This window comes from Brachyhypopomus gauderio, unplaced genomic scaffold (assembly GCF_052324685.1).
Source record: "Brachyhypopomus gauderio isolate BG-103 unplaced genomic scaffold, BGAUD_0.2 sc119, whole genome shotgun sequence".
In the NCBI taxonomy this organism is placed as follows: Eukaryota; Metazoa; Chordata; class Actinopteri; order Gymnotiformes; family Hypopomidae; genus Brachyhypopomus; species Brachyhypopomus gauderio.
This window is the reverse complement of record NW_027506940.1, coordinates 370,939-389,815: the sequence shown is the minus strand read 5'-3', so window position 1 is coordinate 389,815 and position 18,877 is coordinate 370,939. Positions and strand designations below refer to the sequence as shown.

The 18,877-nt window shown below is 43.1% G+C and overlaps 27 non-coding genes across 27 annotated transcripts; all 27 read left to right on the top strand.

Annotated features, from left to right (window-relative positions):
- The first annotated feature begins 361 nt into the window (after positions 1–361).
- On the top strand, positions 362–434 carry trnav-cac (transfer RNA valine (anticodon CAC)). The gene has a single exon. It is a non-coding gene; the product is annotated as a tRNA-Val (tRNA).
- Positions 435–871: 437 nt separating this feature from the next.
- On the top strand, positions 872–944 carry trnav-uac (transfer RNA valine (anticodon UAC)). Its single transcript has one exon. It is a non-coding gene; the product is annotated as a tRNA-Val (tRNA).
- A 437-nt stretch (positions 945–1,381) lies between these two features.
- trnav-cac (transfer RNA valine (anticodon CAC)) lies at positions 1,382–1,454 on the top strand. The gene has a single exon. It is a non-coding gene; the product is annotated as a tRNA-Val (tRNA).
- A 947-nt stretch (positions 1,455–2,401) lies between these two features.
- trnav-uac (transfer RNA valine (anticodon UAC)) lies at positions 2,402–2,474 on the top strand. Its single transcript has one exon. It is a non-coding gene; the product is annotated as a tRNA-Val (tRNA).
- Positions 2,475–2,913: 439 nt separating this feature from the next.
- Positions 2,914–2,986, top strand: trnav-cac (transfer RNA valine (anticodon CAC)). Its single transcript has one exon. It is a non-coding gene; the product is annotated as a tRNA-Val (tRNA).
- Positions 2,987–3,423: 437 nt separating this feature from the next.
- On the top strand, positions 3,424–3,496 carry trnav-cac (transfer RNA valine (anticodon CAC)). Its single transcript has one exon. It is a non-coding gene; the product is annotated as a tRNA-Val (tRNA).
- A 947-nt stretch (positions 3,497–4,443) lies between these two features.
- Positions 4,444–4,516, top strand: trnav-uac (transfer RNA valine (anticodon UAC)). Its single transcript has one exon. It is a non-coding gene; the product is annotated as a tRNA-Val (tRNA).
- Positions 4,517–4,955: 439 nt separating this feature from the next.
- trnav-uac (transfer RNA valine (anticodon UAC)) lies at positions 4,956–5,028 on the top strand. The gene has a single exon. It is a non-coding gene; the product is annotated as a tRNA-Val (tRNA).
- A 439-nt stretch (positions 5,029–5,467) lies between these two features.
- On the top strand, positions 5,468–5,540 carry trnav-cac (transfer RNA valine (anticodon CAC)). The gene has a single exon. It is a non-coding gene; the product is annotated as a tRNA-Val (tRNA).
- A 437-nt stretch (positions 5,541–5,977) lies between these two features.
- trnav-uac (transfer RNA valine (anticodon UAC)) lies at positions 5,978–6,050 on the top strand. Its single transcript has one exon. It is a non-coding gene; the product is annotated as a tRNA-Val (tRNA).
- A 439-nt stretch (positions 6,051–6,489) lies between these two features.
- On the top strand, positions 6,490–6,562 carry trnav-cac (transfer RNA valine (anticodon CAC)). The gene has a single exon. It is a non-coding gene; the product is annotated as a tRNA-Val (tRNA).
- A 437-nt stretch (positions 6,563–6,999) lies between these two features.
- On the top strand, positions 7,000–7,072 carry trnav-uac (transfer RNA valine (anticodon UAC)). The gene has a single exon. It is a non-coding gene; the product is annotated as a tRNA-Val (tRNA).
- Positions 7,073–7,511: 439 nt separating this feature from the next.
- On the top strand, positions 7,512–7,584 carry trnav-uac (transfer RNA valine (anticodon UAC)). Its single transcript has one exon. It is a non-coding gene; the product is annotated as a tRNA-Val (tRNA).
- A 437-nt stretch (positions 7,585–8,021) lies between these two features.
- trnav-cac (transfer RNA valine (anticodon CAC)) lies at positions 8,022–8,094 on the top strand. The gene has a single exon. It is a non-coding gene; the product is annotated as a tRNA-Val (tRNA).
- A 437-nt stretch (positions 8,095–8,531) lies between these two features.
- trnav-uac (transfer RNA valine (anticodon UAC)) lies at positions 8,532–8,604 on the top strand. Its single transcript has one exon. It is a non-coding gene; the product is annotated as a tRNA-Val (tRNA).
- Positions 8,605–9,553: 949 nt separating this feature from the next.
- Positions 9,554–9,626, top strand: trnav-cac (transfer RNA valine (anticodon CAC)). The gene has a single exon. It is a non-coding gene; the product is annotated as a tRNA-Val (tRNA).
- Positions 9,627–10,063: 437 nt separating this feature from the next.
- trnav-uac (transfer RNA valine (anticodon UAC)) lies at positions 10,064–10,136 on the top strand. Its single transcript has one exon. It is a non-coding gene; the product is annotated as a tRNA-Val (tRNA).
- A 439-nt stretch (positions 10,137–10,575) lies between these two features.
- Positions 10,576–10,648, top strand: trnav-uac (transfer RNA valine (anticodon UAC)). The gene has a single exon. It is a non-coding gene; the product is annotated as a tRNA-Val (tRNA).
- A 1,809-nt stretch (positions 10,649–12,457) lies between these two features.
- Positions 12,458–12,530, top strand: trnav-uac (transfer RNA valine (anticodon UAC)). The gene has a single exon. It is a non-coding gene; the product is annotated as a tRNA-Val (tRNA).
- A 439-nt stretch (positions 12,531–12,969) lies between these two features.
- Positions 12,970–13,042, top strand: trnav-uac (transfer RNA valine (anticodon UAC)). The gene has a single exon. It is a non-coding gene; the product is annotated as a tRNA-Val (tRNA).
- Positions 13,043–13,479: 437 nt separating this feature from the next.
- On the top strand, positions 13,480–13,552 carry trnav-uac (transfer RNA valine (anticodon UAC)). The gene has a single exon. It is a non-coding gene; the product is annotated as a tRNA-Val (tRNA).
- Positions 13,553–13,989: 437 nt separating this feature from the next.
- Positions 13,990–14,062, top strand: trnav-aac (transfer RNA valine (anticodon AAC)). Its single transcript has one exon. It is a non-coding gene; the product is annotated as a tRNA-Val (tRNA).
- Positions 14,063–14,501: 439 nt separating this feature from the next.
- trnav-cac (transfer RNA valine (anticodon CAC)) lies at positions 14,502–14,574 on the top strand. The gene has a single exon. It is a non-coding gene; the product is annotated as a tRNA-Val (tRNA).
- Positions 14,575–15,011: 437 nt separating this feature from the next.
- trnav-uac (transfer RNA valine (anticodon UAC)) lies at positions 15,012–15,084 on the top strand. Its single transcript has one exon. It is a non-coding gene; the product is annotated as a tRNA-Val (tRNA).
- Positions 15,085–15,523: 439 nt separating this feature from the next.
- Positions 15,524–15,596, top strand: trnav-uac (transfer RNA valine (anticodon UAC)). Its single transcript has one exon. It is a non-coding gene; the product is annotated as a tRNA-Val (tRNA).
- Positions 15,597–16,035: 439 nt separating this feature from the next.
- On the top strand, positions 16,036–16,108 carry trnav-uac (transfer RNA valine (anticodon UAC)). Its single transcript has one exon. It is a non-coding gene; the product is annotated as a tRNA-Val (tRNA).
- A 2,319-nt stretch (positions 16,109–18,427) lies between these two features.
- On the top strand, positions 18,428–18,500 carry trnav-cac (transfer RNA valine (anticodon CAC)). The gene has a single exon. It is a non-coding gene; the product is annotated as a tRNA-Val (tRNA).
- Positions 18,501–18,877: the final 377 nt, after the last annotated feature.

The following is an 18,877-nucleotide window of genomic DNA, read 5'->3' as shown; positions in this document are numbered from 1 at the left end:
CCCTTTAGATCCTCAAAGTGAGCTGTCAGTCTCATGTGATCGATACAGGAATGTTCTAAATCGCCATGTACCTTGATAGCAGTACTAATGCAATCAGTTCAAACTAAATGAAACTCAGTGGAAACGTACGTAGTGCTTTGTCATGTTGTCTCCCAACGTAGAAAACTCATGCTACTCGGTTGATTTGTAGACGTTTGTGTTATAAAGGGATCGAATGATGTCAACATTTGGTGTTTGGATGTGAATGTTTTGTCTTAAAGCAGAGTAGACCTACTGCTTAGCCATTGTTGACATGATGACTTCCATGCTCTGATTGTATGAGGAAACGCCCACGAGAGATGTGGCCATTCAGACAAGCAAGGTTTCTGTAGTGTAGTGGTCATCACGTTCGCCTCACACGCGAAAGGTCCCTGGTTCGATACCAGGCAGAAACATGTTTCTTGATAGAATGACAAACACCACTGCTGTTTAGTGATTTGTTGCCAGTGTAAAGGCTATTGGGGAGCGCTTGCCTTTAGATCCTCAAAGTGAGCTGTCAGTCTCATGTGATCGATACAGGAATGTTCTAAATCGCCATGTACCTTGATAGCAGTACTAATGCAGCCAGTTCAATCAAAATGAAACTCAGTGGAAACTTACCTAGTGCTTTGTCATGTTGTCTCCCAACGTAGAAAACTCATGCTACTCGGTTGATTTGTAGACGTTTGTGTTATAAAGGTATCGAATGATGTCAACATTTGGTGTTTGGATGTGAATGTTTTGTCTTAAAGCAGAGTAGACCTACTGCTTAGCGATTGTTGACATGATGACTTCCATGCTCTGATTGTATGAGGAAACGCCCACGAGAGATGTGGCCATTCAGGCAAGCAAGGTTTCTGTAGTGTAGTGGTCATCACGTTCGCCTTACACGCGAAAGGTCCCTGGTTCGATACCAGGCAGAAACATGCTTCTTGATAGAATGACAAACACCACTGCTGTTTAGTGATTTGTTGCCAGTGTAAAGGCTATCGGGGAGCTCTTCCCTTTAGATCCTCAAAGTGAGCTCTCAGTCTCATGTGATCGATACAGGAATGTTCTAAATCGCCATGAACCTTCATAGCAGTACTAATGCAATCAGTTCAAACAAAATGAAACTCAGTGGAAACGTACGTAGTGCTTTGTCATGTTGTCTCCCAACGTAGAAAACTCATGCTACTCGGTTGATTTGTAGACGTTTGTGTTATAAAGGGATCGAATGATGTCAACATTTGGTGTTTGGATGTGAATGTTTTGTCTTAAAGCAGAGTAGACCTACTGCTTAGGCATTGTTGACATGATGACTTTCATGCTCTGATTGTATGAGGAAACGCCCACGAGAGATGTGCCCATTCAGACAAGCAAGGTTTCTGTAGTGTAGTGGTCATCACGTTCGCCTCACATGCGAAAGGTCCCTGGTTCGATACCTGGCAGAAACATGCTTCTTGATAGAATGACAAACACCACTGCTGTTTAGTGATTTGTTGCCAGAGTAAAGGCTATCGGGGAGCGCTTGCCTTTAGATCCTCAAAGTGAGCTGTCAGTCTCATGTGATCGATACAGGAATGTTCTAAATCGCCATGTACCTTGATAGCAGTACTAATGCAGCCAGTTCAATCAAAATGAAACTCAGTGGAAACTTACCTAGTGCTTTGTCATGTTGTCTCCCAACGTAGAAAACTCATGCTACTCGGTTGATTTGTAGACGTTTGTGTTATAAAGGGATCGAATGATGTCAACATTTGGTGTTTGGATGTGAATGTTTTGTCTTAAAGCAGAGTAGACCTACTGCTTAGGCATTGTTGACATGATGACTTCCATGCTCTGATTGTATGAGGAAACGCCCACGAGAGATGTGCCCATTCAGAAAAGCAAGGTTTCTGTAGTGTAGTGGTCATCACGTTCGCCTCACATGCGAAAGGTCCCTGGTTCAATACCAAGCAGAAACATGCTTCTTGATAGAATGACAAACACCACTGCTGTTTAGTGATTTGTTGCCAGTGTAAAGGCTATCGGGGAGCGCTTGCATTTAGATCCTCAAAGTGAGCTGTCAGTCTCATGTGATCGATACAGGAATGTTCTAAATCGCCATGTACCTTGATAGCAGTACTAATGCAGCCAGTTCAATCAAAATGAAACTCAGTGGAAACTTACCTAGTGCTTTGTCATGTTGTCTCCCAACGTAGAAAACTCATGCTACTCGGTTGATTTGTAGACGTTTGTGTTATAAAGGGATCGAATGATGTCAACATTTGGTGTTTGGATGTGAATGTTTTGTCTTAAAGCAGAGTAGACCTACTGCTTAGCCATTGTTGACATGATGACTTCCATGCTCTGATTGTATGAGGAAACGCCCACGAGAGATGTGCCCATTCAGACAAGCAAGGTTTCTGTAGTGTAGTGGTCATCACGTTCGCCTTACATGCGAAAGGTCCCTGGTTCGATACCAGGCAGAAACATGCTTCTTGATAGAATGACAAACACACCACTGCTGTTTAGTGGTTTGTTGCCAGTGTAAAGGCAATCAGGGAGCTCTTCCCTTTAGATCCTCAAAGTGAGCTGTCAGTCTCATGTGATCGATACAGGAATGTTCTAAATCGCCATGTACCTTGATAGCAGTACTAATGCAGCCGGTTCAATCAAAGTTAAACTCAGTGGAAACTTACCTAGTGCTTTGTCATGTTGTCTCCCAACATAGAAAACTCATGCTACTCGGTTGATTTGTAGACGTTTGTGTTATAAAGGTATCGACTGATGTCAACATTTGGTGTTTGGATGTGAATGTTTTGTCTTAAAGCAGAGTAGACCTACTGCTTAGCCATTGTTGACATGATGACTTCCATGCTCTGATAGAATGAGGAAACGCCCACGAGAGATGTGCCCATTCAGACAAGCAAGGTTTCTGTAGTGTAGTGGTCATCACGTTCGCCTCACATGCGAAAGGTCCCTGGTTCAATACCAGGCAGAAACATGTCTCTTGATAGAATGACAAACACCACTGCTGTTTAGTGATTTGTTGCCAGTGTAAAGGCTATCGGGGAGCGCTTGCCTTTAGATCCTCAAAGTGAGCTGTCAGTCTCATGTGATCGATACAGGAATGTTCTAAATCGCCATGAACCTTCATAGCAGTACTAATGCAATCAGTTCAAACAAAATGAAACTCAGTGGAAACGTACGTAGTGCTTTGTCATGTTGTCTCCCAACGTAGAAAACTCATGCTACTCGGTTGATTTGTAGACGTTTGTGTTATAAAGGGATCGAATGATGTCAACATTTGGTGTTTGGATGTGAATGTTTTGTCTTAAAGCAGAGTAGACCTACTGCTTAGGCATTGTTGACATGATGACTTTCATGCTCTGATTGTATGAGGAAACGCCCACGAGAGATGTGCCCATTCAGACAAGCAAGGTTTCTGTAGTGTAGTGGTCATCACGTTCGCCTCACATGCGAAAGGTCCCTGGTTCGATACCTGGCAGAAACATGCTTCTTGATAGAATGACAAACACCACTGCTGTATAGTGATTTGTTGCCAGAGTAAAGGCTATCGGGGAGCGCTTGCCTTTAGATCCTCAAAGTGAGCTGTCAGTCTCATGTGATCGATACAGGAATGTTCTAAATCGCCATGTACCTTGATAGCAGTACTAATGCAGCCAGTTCAATCAAAATGAAACTCAGTGGAAACTTACCTAGTGCTTTGTCATGTTGTCTCCCAACGTAGAAAACTCATGCTACTCGGTTGATTTGTAGACGTTTGTGTTATAAAGGGATCGAATGATGTCAACATTTGGTGTTTGGATGTGAATGTTTTGTCTTAAAGCAGAGTAGACCTACTGCTTAGGCATTGTTGACATGATGACTTCCATGCTCTGATTGTATGAGGAAACGCCCACGAGAGATGTGCCCATTCAGAAAAGCAAGGTTTCTGTAGTGTAGTGGTCATCACGTTCGCCTCACATGCGAAAGGTCCCTGGTTCAATACCAAGCAGAAACATGCTTCTTGATAGAATGACAAACACCACTGCTGTTTAGTGATTTGTTGCCAGTGTAAAGGCTATCGGGGAGCGCTTGCATTTAGATCCTCAAAGTGAGCTGTCAGTCTCATGTGATCGATACAGGAATGTTCTAAATCGCCATGTACCTTGATAGCAGTACTAATGCAGCCAGTTCAATCAAAATGAAACTCAGTGGAAACTTACCTAGTGCTTTGTCATGTTGTCTCCCAACGTAGAAAACTCATGCTACTCGGTTGATTTGTAGACGTTTGTGTTATAAAGGGATCGAATGATGTCAACATTTGGTGTTTGGATGTGAATGTTTTGTCTTAAAGCAGAGTAGACCTACTGCTTAGCCATTGTTGACATGATGACTTCCATGCTCTGATTGTATGAGGAAACGCCCACGAGAGATGTGCCCATTCAGACAAGCAAGGTTTCTGTAGTGTAGTGGTCATCACGTTCGCCTTACATGCGAAAGGTCCCTGGTTCGATACCAGGCAGAAACATGCTTCTTGATAGAATGACAAACACACCACTGCTGTTTAGTGGTTTGTTGCCAGTGTAAAGGCAATCAGGGAGCTCTTCCCTTTAGATCCTCAAAGTGAGCTGTCAGTCTCATGTGATCGATACAGGAATGTTCTAAATCGCCATGTACCTTGATAGCAGTACTAATGCAGCCAGTTCAATCAAAATGAAACTCAGTGGAAACGTACCTAGTGCTTTGTCATGTTGTCTCCCAACGTAGAAAACTCATGCTACTCGGTTGATTTGTAGACGTTTGTGTTATCAAGGGATCGAATGATGTCAACATTTGGTGTTTGGATGTGAATGTTTTGTCTTAAAGCAGAGTAGACCTACTGCTTAGCCATTGTTGACATGATGACTTCCATGCTCTGATTGTATGAGGAAACGCCCACGAGAGATGTGCCCATTCAGACAAGCAAGGTTTCTGTAGTGTAGTGGTCATCATGTTCGCCTTACACGCGAAAGGTCCCTGGTTCGATACCAGGCAGAAACATGCTTCTTGATAGAATGACAAACACACCACTGCTGTTTAGTGGTTTGTTGCCAGTGTAAAGGCTATCGGGGAGCTCTTCCCTTTAGATCCTCAAAGTGAGCTGTCAGTCTCATGTGATCGATACAGGAATGTTCTAAATCGCCATGTACCTTGATAGCAGTACTAATGCAGCCGGTTCAATCAAAGTTAAACTCAGTGGAAACTTACCTAGTGCTTTGTCATGTTGTCTCCCAACATAGAAAACTCATGCTACTCGGTTGATTTGTAGACGTTTGTGTTATAAAGGTATCGACTGATGTCAACATTTGGTGTTTGGATGTGAATGTTTTGTCTTAAAGCAGAGTAGACCTACTGCTTAGCCATTGTTGACATGATGACTTCCATGCTCTGATAGAATGAGGAAACGCCCACGAGAGATGTGCCCATTCAGACAAGCAAGGTTTCTGTAGTGTAGTGGTCATCACGTTCGCCTCACATGCGAAAGGTCCCTGGTTCAATACCAGGCAGAAACATGTCTCTTGATAGAATGACAAACACCACTGCTGTTTAGTGATTTGTTGCCAGTGTAAAGGCTATCGGGGAGCGCTTGCCTTTAGATCCTCAAAGTGAGCTGTCAGTCTCATGTGATCGATACAGGAATGTTATAAATCGCCATGTACCTTGATAGCAGTACTAATGCAGCCAGTTCAATCAAAATGAAACTCAGTGGAAACTTACCTAGTGCTTTGTCATGTTGTCTCCCAACGTAGAAAACTCATGCTACTCGGTTGATTTGTAGACGTTTGTGTTATAAAGGGATCGAATGATGTCAACATTTGGTGTTTGGATGTGAATGTTTTGTCTTAAAGCAGAGTAGACCTACTGCTTAGGCATTGTTGACATGATGACTTCCATGCTCTGATTGTATGAGGAAACGCCCACGAGAGATGTGCCCATTCCGACAAGCAAGGTTTCTGTAGTGTAGTGGTCATCACGTTCGCCTTACACGCGAAAGGTCCCTGGTTCGATACCAGGCAGAAACATGCTTCTTGATAGAATGACAAACACACCACTGCTGTTTAGTGGTTTGTTGCCAGTGTAAAGGCAATCAGGGAGCTCTTCCCTTTAGATCCTCAAAGTGAGCTGTCAGTCTCATGTGATCGATACAGGAATGTTCTAAATCGCCATGTACCTTGATAGCAGTACTAATGCAGCCGGTTCAATCAAAATTAAACTCAGTGGAAACTTACCTAGTGCTTTGTCATGTTGTCTCCCAACATAGAAAACTCATGCTACTCGGTTGATTTGTAGACGTTTGTGTTATAAAGGTATCGACTGATGTCAACATTTGGTGTTTGGATGTGAATGTTTTGTCTTAAAGCAGAGTAGACCTACTGCTTAGCCATTGTTGACATGATGACTTCCATGCTCTGATAGAATGAGGAAACGCCCACGAGAGATGTGCCCATTCAGACAAGCAAGGTTTCTGTAGTGTAGTGGTCATCACGTTCGCCTCACATGCGAAAGGTCCCTGGTTCAATACCAGGCAGAAACATGTCTCTTGATAGAATGACAAACACCACTGCTGTTTAGTGATTTGTTGCCAGTGTAAAGGCTATCGGGGAGCGCTTGCCTTTAGATCCTCAAAGTGAGCTGTCAGTCTCATGTGATCGATACAGGAATGTTATAAATCGCCATGTACCTTGATAGCAGTACTAATGCAGCCAGTTCAATCAAAATGAAACTCAGTGGAAACTTACCTAGTGCTTTGTCATGTTGTCTCCCAACGTAGAAAACTCATGCTACTCGGTTGATTTGTAGACGTTTGTGTTATAAAGGGATCGAATGATGTCAACATTTGGTGTTTGGATGTGAATGTTTTGTCTTAAAGCAGAGTAGACCTACTGCTTAGGCATTGTTGACATGATGACTTCCATGCTCTGATTGTATGAGGAAACGCCCACGAGAGATGTGCCCATTCCGACAAGCAAGGTTTCTGTAGTGTAGTGGTCATCACGTTCGCCTTACACGCGAAAGGTCCCTGGTTCGATACCAGGCAGAAACATGCTTCTTGATAGAATGACAAACACACCACTGCTGTTTAGTGGTTTGTTGCCAGTGTAAAGGCAATCAGGGAGCTCTTCCCTTTAGATCCTCAAAGTGAGCTGTCAGTCTCATGTGATCGATACAGGAATGTTCTAAATCGCCATGTACCTTGATAGCAGTACTAATGCAGCCAGTTCAATCAAAATGAAACTCAGTGGAAACGTACCTAGTGCTTTGTCATGTTGTCTCCCAACGTAGAAAACTCATGCTACTAGGTTGATTTGTAGACGTTTGTGTTATCAAGGGATCGAATGATGTCAACATTTGGTGTTTGGATGTGAATGTTTTGTCTTAAAGCAGAGTAGACCTACTGCTTAGCCATTGTTGACATGATGACTTCCATGCTCTGATTGTATGAGGAAACGCCCACGAGAGATGTGCCCATTCAGACAAGCAAGGTTTCTGTAGTGTAGTGGTCATCATGTTCGCCTTACACGCGAAAGGTCCCTGGTTCGATACCAGGCAGAAACATGCTTCTTGATAGAATGACAAACACCACTGCTGTTTAGTGGTTTGTTGCCAGTGTAAAGGCTATCAGGGAGCTCTTCCCTTTAGATCCTCAAAGTGAGCTGTCAGTCTCATGTGATCGATACAGGAATGTTCTAAATCGCCATGTACCTTGATAGCAGTACTAAGGCAGCCAGTTCAATCAAAATGAAACTCAGTGGATACTTACCTAGTGCTTTGTCATGTTGTCTCCCAACGTAGAAAACTCATGCTACTCGGTTGATTTGTAGACGTTTGTGTTATAAAGGGATCGAATGATGTCAACATTTGGTGTTTGGATGTGAATGTTTTGTCTTAAAGCAGAGTAGACCTACTGCTTAGGCATTGTTGACACGATGACTTCCATGCTCTGATTGTATGAGGAAACGCCCACGAGAGATGTGCCCATTCAGACAAGCAAGGTTTCTGTAGTGTAGTGGTCATCACGTTCGCCTCACATGCGAAAGGTCCCTGGTTCGATACCTGGCAGAAACATGCTTCTTGATAGAATGACAAACACCACTGCTGTTTAGTGGTTTGTTGCCAGTGTAAAGGCTATCAGGGAGCTCTTCCCTTTAGAACCTCAAAGTGAGCTGTCAGTCTCATGTGATCGATACAGGAATGTTCTAAATCGCCATGTACCTTGATAGCAGTACTAATGCAGCCGGTTCAATCAAAATGAAACTCAGTGGAAACTTACCTAGTGCTTTGTCATGTTGTCTCCCAACATAGAAAACTCATGCTACTCGGTTGATTTGTAGACGTTTGTGTTATAAAGGTATCGAATGATGTCAACATTTGGTGTTTGGATGTGAATGTTTTGTCTTAAAGCAGAGTAGACCTACTGCTTAGCGATTGTTGACATGATGACTTCCATGCTCTGATTGTATGAGGAAACGCCCACGAGAGATGTGGCCATTCAGGCAAGCAAGGTTTCTGTAGTGTAGTGGTCATCACGTTCGCCTTACACGCGAAAGGTCCCTGGTTCGATACCAGGCAGAAACATGCTTCTTGATAGAATGACAAACACCACTGCTGTTTAGTGATTTGTTGCCAGTGTAAAGGCTATCGGGGAGCTCTTCCCTTTAGATCCTCAAAGTGAGCTCTCAGTCTCATGTGATCGATACAGGAATGTTCTAAATCGCCATGAACCTTCATAGCAGTACTAATGCAATCAGTTCAAACAAAATGAAACTCAGTGGAAACGTACGTAGTGCTTTGTCATGTTGTCTCCCAACGTAGAAAACTCATGCTACTCGGTTGATTTGTAGACGTTTGTGTTATAAAGGGATCGAATGATGTCAACATTTGGTGTTTGGATGTGAATGTTTTGTCTTAAAGCAGAGTAGACCTACTGCTTAGCCATTGTTGACATGATGACTTTCATGCTCTGATTGTATGAGGAAATGCCCACAAGAGATGTGCCCATTCAGACAAGCAAGGTTTCTGTAGTGTAGTGGTCATCACGTTTGCCTAACACGTGAAAGGTCCCTGGTTCGATACCAAGCAGAAATATGCTTCTTGATAGAATTACAAACACACCACTGCTGTTTAGTGGTTTGTTGCCAGTGTAAAGGCTATCGCGGAGCTCTTCCCTTTAGATCCTCAAAGTGAGCTGTCAGTCTCATGTGATCGATACAGGAATGTTCTAAATCGCCATGTACCTTGATAGCAGTACTAATGCAATCAGTTCAAACTAAATGAAACTCAGTGGAAACGTACGTAGTGCTTTGTCATGTTGTCTCCCAACGTAGAAAACTCATGCTACTCGGTTGATTTGTAGACGTTTGTGTTATAAAGGGATCGAATGATGTCAACATTTGGTGTTTGGATGTGAATGTTTTGTCTTAAAGCAGAGTAGACCTACTGCTTAGCCATTGTTGACATGATGACTTCCATGCTCTGATTGTATGAGGAAACGCCCACGAGAGATGTGGCCATTCAGACAAGCAAGGTTTCTGTAGTGTAGTGGTCATCACGTTCGCCTCACACGCGAAAGGTCCCTGGTTCGATACCAGGCAGAAACATGTTTCTTGATAGAATGACAAACACCACTGCTGTTTAGTGATTTGTTGCCAGTGTAAAGGCTATTGGGGAGCGCTTGCCTTTAGATCCTCAAAGTGAGCTGTCAGTCTCATGTGATCGATACAGGAATGTTCTAAATCGCCATGTACCTTGATAGCAGTACTAATGCAGCCAGTTCAATCAAAATGAAACTCAGTGGAAACTTACCTAGTGCTTTGTCATGTTGTCTCCCAACGTAGAAAACTCATGCTACTCGGTTGATTTGTAGACGTTTGTGTTATAAAGGGATCGAATGATGTCAACATTTGGTGTTTGGATGTGAATGTTTTGTCTTAAAGCAGAGTAGACCTACTGCTTAGCCATTGTTGACATGATGACTTCCATGCTCTGATTGTATGAGGAAACGCCCACGAGAGATGTGCCCATTCAGACAAGCAAGGTTTCTGTAGTGTAGTGGTCATCATGTTCGCCTTACACGCGAAGGGTCCCTGGTTCGATACCAGGCAGAAACATGCTTCTTGATAGAATGACAAACACACCACTGCTGTTTAGTGGTTTGTTGCCAGTGTAAAGGCTATCGGGGAGCTCTTCCCTTTAGATCCTCAAAGTGAGCTGTCAGTCTCATGTGATCGATACAGGAATGTTCTAAATCGCCATGTACCTTGATAGCAGTACTAATGCAGCCGGTTCAATCAAAATTAAACTCAGTGGAAACTTACCTAGTGCTTTGTCATGTTGTCTCCCAACATAGAAAACTCATGCTACTCGGTTGATTTGTAGACGTTTGTGTTATAAAGGTATCGACTGATGTCAACATTTGGTGTTTGGATGTGAATGTTTTGTCTTAAAGCAGAGTAGACCTACTGCTTAGCCATTGTTGACATGATGACTTCCATGCTCTGATAGAATGAGGAAACGCCCACGAGAGATGTGCCCATTCAGACAAGCAAGGTTTCTGTAGTGTAGTGGTCATCACGTTCGCCTTACACGCGAAAGGTCCCTGGTTCGATACCAGGCAGAAACATGCTTCTTGATAGAATGACAAACACCACTGCTGTTTAGTGATTTGTTGCCAGTGTAAAGGCTATCGGGGAGCGCTTGCCTTTAGATCCTCAAAGTGAGCTGTCAGTCTCATGTGATCGATACAGGAATGTTCTAAATCGCCATGTACCTTGATAGCAGTACTAATGCAGCCGGTTCAATCAAAGTGAAACTCAGTGGAAACTTACCTAGTGCTTTGTCATGTTGTCTCCCAACATAGAAAATTCATGCTACTCGGTTGATTTGTAGACGTTTGTGTTATAAAGGTATCGAATGATGTCAACATTTGGTGTTTGGATGTGAATGTTTTGTCTTAAAGCAGAGTAGACCTACTGCTTAGCCATTGTTGACATGATGACTTCCATGCTCTGATAGAATGAGGAAACGCCCACGAGAGATGTGCCCATTGAGACAAGCAAGGTTTCTGTAGTGTAGTGGTCATCACGTTCGCCTCACACGCGAAAGGTCCCTGGTTCCATACCAGGCAGACACATGCTTCTTGATAGAATGACAAACACACCACTGCTGTTTAGTCGTTTGTTGCCAGTGTAAAGGCTATCGGGGAGCTCTTCCCTTTAGAACCTCAAAGTGAGCTGTCAGTCTCATGTGATCGATACAGGAATGTTTTAAATCGCCATGTACCTTGATAGCAGTACTAATGCAGCCGGTTCTATCAAAATGAAACTCAGTGGAAACTTACCTAGTGCTTTGTCATGTTGTCTCCCAACGTAGAAAACTCATGCTACTCGGTTGATTTGTAGACGTTTGTGTTATAAAGGGATCGAATGATGTCAACATTTGGTGTTTGGATGTGAATGTTTTGTCTTAAAGCAGAGTAGACCTACTGCTTAGGCATTGTTGACATGATGACTTCCATGCTCTGATTGTATGAGGAAACGCCCACGAGAGATGTGCCCATTCAGACAAGCAAGGTTTCTGTAGTGTAGTGGTCATCACGTTCACCTCACATGCCAAAGGTCCCTGGTTCGATACCAGGCAGAAACATGCTTCTTGATAGAATGACAAACACCACTGCTGTTTCGTGATTTGTTGCCAGTGTAAAGGCTATCAGGGAGCGCTTGCCTTTAGATCCTCAAAGTGAGCTGTCAGTCTCATGTGATCGATACAGGAATGTTCTAAATCGCCATGTACCTTGATAGCAGTACTAATGTAGCCAGTTCAATCAACATGAAACTCAGTGGAAACGTACCTAGTGCTTTGTCATGTTGTCTCTCAACATAGAAAACTCATGCTACTCGGTTGATTTGTAGACGTTTGTGTTATAAAGGTATCGAATGATGTCAACATTTGGTGTTTGGATGTGAATGTTTTGTCTTAAAGCAGAGTAGACCTACTGCTTAGCCATTGTTGACATGATGACTTCCATGCTCTGATTGTATGAGGAAACGCCCACGAGAGATGTGCCCATTCAGACAAACAAGGTTTTTGTAGTGTAGTGGTCTCATGTGATCGATACAGGAATGTTCTAAATCGCCATGTACCTTGATAGCAGTACTAATGTAGCCAGTTCAATCAAAATGAAACTCAGTGGAAACGTACCTAGTGCTTTGTCATGTTGTCTCCCAACATAGAAAACTCATGCTACTCGGTTGATTTGTAGACGTTTGTGTTATAAAGGTATCGAATGATGTCAACATTTGGTGTTTGGATGTGAATGTTTTGTCTTAAAGCAGAGTAGACCTACTGCTTAGCCATTGTTGACATGATGACTTCCATGCTCTGATTGTATGAGGAAACGCCCACGAGAGATGTGCCCATTCAGACAAACAAGGTTTCTGTAGTGTAGTGGTCATCACGTTCGCCTTACACGCGAAAGGTCCCTGGTTCGATACCAGGCAGAAACATGCTTCTTGATAGAATGACAAACACACCACTGCTGTTTAGTGGTTTGTTGCCAGTGTAAAGGCTATCAGGGAGCTCTTCCCTTTAGAACCTCAAAGTGAGCTGTCAGTCTCATGTGATCGATACAGGAATGTTCTAAATCGCCATGTACCTTGATAGCAGTACTAATGCAGCCGGTTCAATCAAAATGAAACTCAGTGGAAACTTACCTAGTGCTTTGTCATGTTGTCTCCCAACATAGAAAACTCATGCTACTCGGTTGATTTGTAGACGTTTGTGTTATAAAGGTATCGAATGATGTCAACATTTGGTGTTTGGATGTGAATGTTTTGTCTTAAAGCAGAGTAGACCTACTGCTTAGCCATTGTTGACATGATGACTTCCATGCTCTGATTGTATGAGGAAACGCCCACGAGAGATGTGCCCATTCAGACAAACAAGGTTTCTGTAGTGTAGTGGTCATCACGTTCGCCTTACACGCGAAAGGTCCCTGGTTCGATACCAGGCAGAAACTTGCTTCTTGATAGAATGACAAACACCACTGCTGTTTAGTGATTTGTTGCCAGTGTAAAGGCTATCGGGGAGCGCTTGCCTTTAGAACCTCAAAGTGAGCTGTCAGTCTCATGTGATCGATACAGGAATGTTCTAAATCGCCATGTACCTTGATAGCAGTACTAATGCAGCCGGTTCAATCAAAATGAAACTCAGTGGAAACTTACCTAGTGCTTTGTCATGTTGTCTCCCAACATAGAAAACTCATGCTACTCGGTTGATTTGTAGACGTTTGTGTTATAAAGGTATCGAATGATGTCAACATTTGGTGTTTGGATGTGAATGTTTTGTCTTAAAGCAGAGTAGACCTACTGCTTAGCGATTGTTGACATGATGACTTCCATGCTCTGATTGTATGAGGAAACGCCCACGAGAGATGTGGCCATTCAGGCAAGCAAGGTTTCTGTAGTGTAGTGGTCATCACGTTCGCCTTACACGCGAAAGGTCCCTGGTTCGATACCAGGCAGAAACATGCTTCTTGATAGAATGACAAACACCACTGCTGTTTAGTGATTTGTTGCCAGTGTAAAGGCTATCGGGGAGCTCTTCCCTTTAGATCCTCAAAGTGAGCTCTCAGTCTCATGTGATCGATACAGGAATGTTCTAAATCGCCATGAACCTTCATAGCAGTACTAATGCAATCAGTTCAAACAAAATGAAACTCAGTGGAAACGTACGTAGTGCTTTGTCATGTTGTCTCCCAACGTAGAAAACTCATGCTACTCGGTTGATTTGTAGACGTTTGTGTTATAAAGGGATCGAATGATGTCAACATTTGGTGTTTGGATGTGAATGTTTTGTCTTAAAGCAGAGTAGACCTACTGCTTAGCCATTGTTGACATGATGACTTTCATGCTCTGATTGTATGAGGAAATGCCCACAAGAGATGTGCCCATTCAGACAAGCAAGGTTTCTGTAGTGTAGTGGTCATCACGTTTGCCTAACACGTGAAAGGTCCCTGGTTCGATACCAGGCAGAAATATGCTTCTTGATAGAATTACAAACACACCACTGCTGTTTAGTGGTTTGTTGCCAGTGTAAAGGCTATCGGGGAGCTCTTCCCTTTAGATCCTCAAAGTGAGCTGTCAGTCTCATGTGATCGATACAGGAATGTTCTAAATCGCCATGTACCTTGATAGCAGTACTAATGCAATCAGTTCAAACTAAATGAAACTCAGTGGAAACGTACGTAGTGCTTTGTCATGTTGTCTCCCAACGTAGAAAACTCATGCTACTCGGTTGATTTGTAGACGTTTGTGTTATAAAGGGATCGAATGATGTCAACATTTGGTGTTTGGATGTGAATGTTTTGTCTTAAAGCAGAGTAGACCTACTGCTTAGCCATTGTTGACATGATGACTTCCATGCTCTGATTGTATGAGGAAACGCCCACGAGAGATGTGGCCATTCAGACAAGCAAGGTTTCTGTAGTGTAGTGGTCATCACGTTCGCCTCACACGCGAAAGGTCCCTGGTTCGATACCAGGCAGAAACATGTTTCTTGATAGAATGACAAACACCACTGCTGTTTAGTGATTTGTTGCCAGTGTAAAGGCTATTGGGGAGCGCTTGCCTTTAGATCCTCAAAGTGAGCTGTCAGTCTCATGTGATCGATACAGGAATGTTCTAAATCGCCATGTACCTTGATAGCAGTACTAATGCAGCCAGTTCAATCAAAATGAAACTCAGTGGAAACTTACCTAGTGCTTTGTCATGTTGTCTCCCAACGTAGAAAACTCATGCTACTCGGTTGATTTGTAGACGTTTGTGTTATAAAGGGATCGAATGATGTCAACATTTGGTGTTTGGATGTGAATGTTTTGTCTTAAAGCAGAGTAGACCTACTGCTTAGGCATTGTTGACATGATGACTTCCATGCTCTGATTGTATGAGGAAACGCCCACGAGAGATGTGCCCATTCCGACAAGCAAGGTTTCTGTAGTGTAGTGGTCATCACGTTCGCCTTACACGCGAAAGGTCCCTGGTTCGATACCAGGCAGAAACATGCTTCTTGATAGAATGACAAACACACCACTGCTGTTTAGTGGTTTGTTGCCAGTGTAAAGGCAATCAGGGAGCTCTTCCCTTTAGATCCTCAAAGTGAGCTGTCAGTCTCATGTGATCGATACAGGAATGTTCTAAATCGCCATGTACCTTGATAGCAGTACTAATGCAGCCAGTTCAATCAAAATGAAACTCAGTGGAAACGTACCTAGTGCTTTGTCATGTTGTCTCCCAACGTAGAAAACTCATGCTACTAGGTTGATTTGTAGACGTTTGTGTTATCAAGGGATCGAATGATGTCAACATTTGGTGTTTGGATGTGAATGTTTTGTCTTAAAGCAGAGTAGACCTACTGCTTAGCCATTGTTGACATGATGACTTCCATGCTCTGATTGTATGAGGAAACGCCCACGAGAGATGTGCCCATTCAGACAAGCAAGGTTTCTGTAGTGTAGTGGTCATCATGTTCGCCTTACACGCGAAAGGTCCCTGGTTCGATACCAGGCAGCAACATGCTTCTTGATAGAATGACAAACACACCACTGCTGTTTAGTGGTTTGTTGCCAGTGTAAAGGCTATCGGGGAGCTCTTCCCTTTAGATCCTCAAAGTGAGCTGTCAGTCTCATGTGATCGATACAGGAATGTTCTAAATCGCCATGTACCTTGATAGCAGTACTAATGCAGCCGGTTCAATCAAAATTAAACTCAGTGGAAACTTACCTAGTGCTTTGTCATGTTGTCTCCCAACATAGAAAACTCATGCTACTCGGTTGATTTGTAGACGTTTGTGTTATAAAGGTATCGACTGATGTCAACATTTGGTGTTTGGATGTGAATGTTTTGTCTTAAAGCAGAGTAGACCTACTGCTTAGCCATTGTTGACATGATGACTTCCATGCTCTGATAGAATGAGGAAACGCCCACGAGAGATGTGCCCATTCAGACAAGCAAGGTTTCTGTAGTGTAGTGGTCATCACGTTCGCCTTACACGCGAAAGGTCCCTGGTTCGATACCAGGCAGAAACATGCTTCTTGATAGAATGACAAACACCACTGCTGTTTAGTGATTTGTTGCCAGTGTAAAGGCTATCGGGGAGCGCTTGCCTTTAGATCCTCAAAGTGAGCTGTCAGTCTCATGTGATCGATACAGGAATGTTCTAAATCGCCATGTACCTTGATAGCAGTACTAATGCAGCCGGTTCAATCAAAGTGAAACTCAGTGGAAACTTACCTAGTGCTTTGTCATGTTGTCTCCCAACATAGAAAATTCATGCTACTCGGTTGATTTGTAGACGTTTGTGTTATAAAGGTATCGAATGATGTCAACATTTGGTGTTTGGATGTGAATGTTTTGTCTTAAAGCAGAGTAGACCTACTGCTTAGCCATTGTTGACATGATGACTTCCATGCTCTGATAGAATGAGGAAACGCCCACGAGAGATGTGCCCATTAAGACAAGCAAGGTTTCTGTAGTGTAGTGGTCATCACGTTCGCCTCACACGCAAAAGGTCCCTGGTTCGATACCAGGCAGAAACATGCTTCTTGATAGAATGACAAACACCACTGCTGTTTCGTGATTTGTTGCCAGTGTAAAGGCTATCGGGGAGCGCTTGCCTTTAGATCCTCAAAGTGAGCTGTCAGTCTCATGTGATCGATACAGGAATGTTCTAAATCGCCATGTACCTTGATAGCAGTACTAATGCAGCCGGTTCAATCAAAATGAAACTCAGTGGAAACTTACCTAGTGCTTTGTCATGTTGTCTCCCAACATAGAAAATTCATGCTACTCGGTTGATTTGTAGACGTTTGTGTTATAAAGGTATCGAATGATGTCAACATTTGGTGTTTGGATGTGAATGTTTTGTCTTAAAGCAGAGTAGACCTACTGCTTAGCCATTGTTGACATGATGACTTCCATGCTCTGATAGAATGAGGAAACGCCCAGGAGAGATGTGCCCATTGAGACAAGCAAGGTTTCTGTAGTGTAGTGGTCATCACGTTCGCCTCACACGCGAAAGGTCCCTGGTTCGATACCAGGCAGACACATGCTTCTTGATAGAATGACAAACACACCACTGCTGTTTAGTCGTTTGTTGCCAGTGTAAAGGCTATCGGGGAGCTCTTCCCTTTAGAACCTCAAAGTGAGCTGTCAGTCTCATGTGATCGATACAGGAATGTTTTAAATCGCCATGTACCTTGATAGCAGTACTAATGCAGCCGGTTCTATCAAAATGAAACTCAGTGGAAACTTACCTAGTGCTTTGTCATGTTGTCTCCCAACGTAGAAAACTCATGCTACTCGGTTGATTTGTAGACGTTTGTGTTATAAAGGGATCGAATGATGTCAACATTTGGTGTTTGGATGTGAATGTTTTGTCTTAAAGCAGAGTAGACCTACTGCTTAGGCATTGTTGACATGATGACTTCCATGCTCTGATTGTATGAGGAAACGCCCACGAGAGATGTGCCCATTCAGACAAGCAAGGTTTCTGTAGTGTAGTGGTCATCACGTTCACCTCACATGCCAAAGGTCCCTGGTTCGATACCAGGCAGAAACATGCTTCTTGATAGAATGACAAACACCACTGCTGTTTCGTGATTTGTTGCCAGTGTAAAGGCTATCGGGGAGCGCTTGCCTTTAGATCCTCAAAGTGAGCTGTCAGTCTCATGTGATCGATACAGGAATGTTCTAAATCGCCATGTACCTTGATAGCAGTACTAATGTAGCCAGTTCAATCAACATGAAACTCAGTGGAAACGTACCTAGTGCTTTGTCATGTTGTCTCTCAACATAGAAAACTCATGCTACTCGGTTGATTTGTAGACGTTTGTGTTATAAAGGTATCGAATGATGTCAACATTTGGTGTTTGGATGTGAATGTTTTGTCTTAAAGCAGAGTAGACCTACTGCTTAGCCATTGTTGACATGATGACTTCCATGCTCTGATTGTATGAGGAAACGCCCACGAGAGATGTGCCCATTCAGACAAACAAGGTTTTTGTAGTGTAGTGGTCTCATGTGATCGATACAGGAATGTTCTAAATCGCCATGTACCTTGATAGCAGTACTAATGTAGCCAGTTCAATCAAAATGAAACTCAGTGGAAACGTACCTAGTGCTTTGTCATGTTGTCTCCCAACATAGAAAACTCATGCTACTCGGTTGATTTGTAGACGTTTGTGTTATAAAGGTATCGAATGATGTCAACATTTGGTGTTTGGATGTGAATGTTTTGTCTTAAAGCAGAGTAGACCTACTGCTTAGCCATTGTTGACATGATGACTTCCATGCTCTGATTGTATGAGGAAACGCCCACGAGAGAAGTGCCCATTCAGACAAGCAAGGTTTCTGTAGTGTAGTGGTCATCACGTTCGCCTCACACGTGAAAGGTCCCTGGTTCGATACCAGGCAGAAACATGCTTCTTGATAGAATGACAAACACCACTGCTGTTTAGTGATTTGTTGCCAGTGTAAAGGCTATCGGGGAGCGCTTGCCTTTAGATCCTCAAAGTGAGCTGTCAGTCTCATGTGATCGATACAGGAATGTTCTAAATCGCCATGTACCTTGATAGCAGTACTAATGTAGCCAGTTCAATCAAAATGAAACTCAGTGGAAACGTACCTAGTGCTTTGTCATGTTGTCTCCCAACATAGAAAACTCATGCTACTCGGTTGATTTGTAGACGTTTGTGTTATAAAGGTATCGAATGATGTCAACATTTGGTGTTTGGATGTGAATGTTTTGTCTTAAAGCAGAGTAGACCTACTGCTTAGCCATTGTTGACATGATGACT